At 41.3% G+C, this 4946-nt stretch overlaps 1 non-coding gene across 1 annotated transcript; it reads left to right on the top strand.

Moving 5' to 3' along the window:
• Positions 1–3786: 3786 nt before the first annotated feature.
• LOC112704611 (small nucleolar RNA R71) lies at positions 3787–3894 on the top strand. The gene has a single exon (XR_003155228.1). It is a non-coding gene; the product is annotated as a small nucleolar RNA R71 (small nucleolar RNA).
• The last annotated feature ends 1052 nt before the right edge of the window (positions 3895–4946 follow it).

The raw sequence follows: 4946 nt of genomic DNA, 5'->3' as shown, positions 1-4946 counted from the left end.
TCCATCTATCGATTCTCAATCAGGCCGGAATAGAATCCAGTGATTCTTTTGCGTCTGTCACTAACGCCCCACCTTCAGGAGTTTGAAGCTCGTCACAGTCATTCAATCATTGAATCCTACTCAGAATACCACAGACAAGGTTTAGACCTTCCGGATTCTCTTGAATGCCGCCATCAGTTCTAGCTTATACCACGAAGATTATGATTAAAGAATCCAAGAGATATCTACTTAATCTAAGGTAGAACGGAGGTGGTTGTCAAGCACACGTTCATAGTTGAGAATGATGATGAGTGTCACGGATCATCACATTCATCCGGTTTAAGAACAAGTAATATCTTAGAATGGAAGCAAGCATGATTGAATGAAAAACAGTAGTAATTGCATTAATCCATCAAGACACAGCAGAGCTCCTCACCCCCAACCATGGGGTTTAGAGACTCATGCCGTGGAAGGTACACAAAGAAACGTGTAAAGTGTCATGAGGTCTAGATACAATGTCAAAAGATCCTATTAATAGTAAGCTAGTAACCTAGGGTATACAGAAATGAGTAAATGACGTAAAAATCCACTTCTGGGTCCACTTAGTGTGTGCTTGGGCTGAGCATTGAAGCCTTCATGTGTAGAAACTTTTTCTGGAGTTAAACGCCAGCTTTCATGCCAGTTTGGGCGTTTAACTCCAATTTTTATGCCAGTTCCGGCGTTAAACGCTGGGAATTCTGAGGCTGATTTGCAACGCCGATTTGGGCCATCGAATCTCGAGCAAAGTATGGACTATTATACATTGCTGGAAAGCCCAGGATGTCTACTTTCCAACGCCATTGAGAGCGCGCCAATTGGGCTTCTGTAGCACCAGAAAATCCACTTTGAGTGCAGGGAGGTCAGAATCCAACAGCATCTGCAGTCCTTTTTAGTCTCTGAATCAGATTTTTGCTCAAGTCCCTCAATTTCAGCCAGAAAATACCTAAAATCACAGAAAAACACACAAACTCATGGTAAAGTCCAGAAAAGTGAATTTTAACTAAAAAATAATAAAAATATACTAAAAACTAACTAGATCATACTAAAAACATACTAAAAACAATGCCAAAAAGCGTACAAATTATCCGCTCATCAGGGATCACTTTCTTTAAGGCCACAACTTCATAGAAGTGGTCTTGAAGCACCCTTGAGATGAATCTCTCCATCTCCCATGACTCGGAGGTGGAAGCTTTTGCCTTCCCTTTCCTCTTTCTAGAGGTTTCTCTGGCCTTGGATGCCATAAATGGTTATGGAAAAACAAAAAGCAATGCTTTTACCACACCAAACTTAAAAGGTTTGCTCGTCCTCGAGCAAAAGAAGAAAGAAGAGAGTAGAAGAAGAAGAAATGAGAAAGAAGGGAATGGCTTTGTGGTCGGCCAAAAAGGGGGAGAAGTGGTGTTTAGGTTGTGTGAAAATGAAGGAGTGAAGATGGGTTTATATAAGAGTGGGGGGCTCATGGTTTGGTTATGTATGGTTGGGTTGGGAGGGCAAGTGGTTTGAATTTGAAGGGTGAGATAGGTGGGGTTTTATGAAGGATGGATGTGAGTGGTGAAGAGAAAGATGGGATTTGATAGGTGAAGGGGTGAAGAAGAGAGAGAGTGGTGGGGTAGGTGGGGATCCTGTGGGGTCCACAGATCCTGAGGTGTCAAGGAAAAGTCATCCCTGCACCAAATGGCATGCAAAAATGCGTTTTTAGCCAATTCTGGCGTTAAACGCCGGGCTGGTGCCCATTTCTGGCGTTTAACGCCAAGTGCTTGCCCTTTTCTGGCGTTTAACGCTAGTCTGGTGCCCCTTTCTGGCGTTAAACTCCCAGAATGGTGCCAGACTGGGCGTTAAACGCCCATTTGCTAGCCTTACTGGCGTTTAAACGCCAGTAGGTTCTTCCTCCAGGGTGTGCTATTTTTCTTCCTGTTTTTCATTCTGTTTTTGCTTTTTCAATTGATTTTGTGACTTCTCATGATCATCAACCTACAGAAAACATAAAATAACAAAAGAGAATAGATAGAATATAACATTGGGTTGCCTCCCAACAAGCGCTTCTTTAATGTCAGTAGCTTGACAGAGGGCTCTCATGGAGCCTCAGAGATGCTTAGAGCAATGTTGGAACCTCCCAACACCAAACTTAGAGTTTGAATGTAGGGGTTCAACACCAAACTTAGAGTTTGGTTGTGGCCTCCCAACACCAAACTTAGAGTTTGACTGTGGGGGCTCTGTTTGGCTCTGTTTTGAGAGGAGCTCTTCATGCCTCCTCTCCATGGTGACAGAGGGATATCCTTGAGCCTTAAACACTACGGATTCTTCATTCACTTGAATGATCAACTCTCCTCTATCAACATCAATCACAGCCTTTGCTGTGGCTAGGAAGGGTCTGCCAAGGATGATAGATTCATCCATGCACTTCCCAGTCTCTAGGACTATGAAATCAGCAGGGATGTAATGGTCTTCAACTTTTACCAAAACATCCTCTACAAGTCCATAAGCTTGTTTTCTTGAGTTGTCTGCCATCTCTAGTGAGATTTTTGCAGCTTGCACCTTAAAGATCCCTAGCTTCTCCATTACAGAGAGAGGCATGAGGTTTACACTTGACCCTAAGTCGCACAAGGCCTTCTTGAAGGTCATGGTGCCTATGGTACAAGGTATTGAAAACTTCCAAGGATCTTGTCTCTTTTGAGGTAATTTCTGCCTAGACAAGTCATCTAGTTCTTTGGTGAGCAAAGGGGGTTCATCATCCCAAGTCTCATTTCCAAATAACTTGTCATTTAGCTTCATAATTGCTCCAAGGTATCTAGCAACTTGCTCTTCAGTGACATACTCATCCTCTTCAGAGGAAAAATACTCATCAGAGCTCATGAATGGCAGAAGTAAGTCTAATGGAATCTCTATGGTCTCATTTTGAGCCTCAGATTCCCATGGTTCCTCATTGGGGAACTCATTGGAGGCCAGTGGACGTCCATTGAGGTCTTCCTCAGTGGCGTTCACTGCCTCTTCCTCCTCTCCAAATTCGGCCATGTTGATGGCCTTGCACTCTCCTTTTGGATTTTCTTCTGTATTACTAGGAAGAGTACTAGGAGGGAGTTCAGAAATTTTCTTGCTCAGCTGACCCACTTGTGCCTCCAAATTTCTAATGGAGGACCTTGTTTCAGTCATGAAACTTTGAGTGGTTTTGATTAGATCAGAGAACATGGTTGCTAAGTCAGAAGTGTTCTGCTTAGAACTCTCTGTCTGTTGCTGAGAAGATGATGGAAAAGGCTTGCCATTGCCAAACCTGTTTCTTCCACCATTACTATTGTTGAAACCTTGTTGAGGTCTCTGTTGATCCTTCCATGAGAGATTTGGATGATTTCTCCATGAAGGATTATAGGTGTTTCCATAGGGTTCTCCCATGTAATTCACCTCTTCCATTGAAGGGTTCTCAGGATCATAAGCTTCTTCTTCAAATGAAGCCTCCTTAGTACTACCTGGTGCATTTTACATTCCAGAGAGACTTTGAGAAATCATATTGACTTGCTGAGTCAATATTTTGTTCTGAGCCAATATGGCATTCAGAGTGTCAATCTCAATAACTCCTTTCTTCTGATTTGTCCCATTGTTCACAGGATTCCTTTCAGAAGTGTACATGAATTGGTTATTTGCAACCATTTCAATCAGCTCTTGAGCCTCTGTAGGCGTCTTCTTCAGATGAAGAGATCCTCCAGCAGAGCTATCCAAAGACATCTTGGACAGTTCAGAGAGACCATCATAGAAAATACCTATGATGCTCCATTCAGAAAGCATATCAGAAGGACACTTTCTGATTAATTGTTTATATCTTTCCCAAGCTTCATAGAGGGATTCTCCTTCCTTCTGTCTGAAGGTTTGGACTTCCACTCTAAGCTTACTCAAATTTTGAGGTGGAAAAAACTTTGCCAAGAAGGCATTGACTAGCTTTTCCCAAGAGTTCAGGCTTTCTTTAGGTTGTGAGTCCAACCATATTCTAGCTCTGTCTCTTACAGCAAAAGGGAATATCATAAGTCTGTAGACCTCAGGGTTAACCCCATTAGTCTTGACAGTGTCACAGATTTGCAAGAATTCAGCTAAGAACTGATGAGGATCTTCCAATGGAAGTCCGTGGAACTTGCAATTCTGTTGCATTAGAGAAACTAATTGAGGATTAAGCTCAAAGTTGTTTGCTCCAATGGCAGGGATAGAGATGCTTCTCCCATAGAAGTCGGGAGTAGGTGCAGTAAAGTCACCCAGCACCTTCCTTGCATTGTTGGCATTGTTGTTGTTTTCGGCTGCCATGGGTTCTTCTTCTTTGAAGATTTCTGTTAGGTCCTCCACAGAGAGTTGTGCTTTGGCTTCTCTTTGCTTTCGCTTCAAGGTCCTTTCAGGTTCAGGATCAGCCTCAACAAGAATGCTTTTGTCTTTGCTCCTGCTCATAAGAAAGAGAAGAGAACAAGAAAATGTGGAATCCTCTATGTCACAGTATAGAGATTCCTTGAGGTGTCAAAGGAAAAGAAAATTAGAAGGCAGGAGTAGAAAATTCGAACTTATCAAAGAAGATGCAGTTCGAATTTTGCATTAAGGAATAGTGTTAGTCCATAAATAGAAGGATGTGAGAAGAAGGGAAGTAATTTTCGAAAATTGAGTAGAAGATTTTGAAAACATTTTGAAAAACACTAATTGATTTTCGAAAATAAAAGTGGGAAAGAAATCAAGTGATTTTTGAAAAAGATTTTGAAATTAGAAATCAAAAAGATTTGATTGAAAACTATTTTGAAAGAGATGTGATTAGGAAGATATGATTGGTTTTAAAAAGATGTGATTGAGAAGATATGATTTGAAAAACATTTTAAAAAGATTTGATTTTGAAATTAATGACTTGGCTATCAAGAAAAGATATGATTCAAACATTAAACCTTTCTCAACAAAAAAGGCAACATACTTGA

This window comes from Arachis hypogaea, chromosome 7 (genome assembly GCF_003086295.3).
Source record: "Arachis hypogaea cultivar Tifrunner chromosome 7, arahy.Tifrunner.gnm2.J5K5, whole genome shotgun sequence".
NCBI lineage: Eukaryota > Viridiplantae > Streptophyta > Magnoliopsida > Fabales > Fabaceae > Arachis > Arachis hypogaea.
This window is presented reverse-complemented; position numbering and strand designations above follow the sequence as displayed.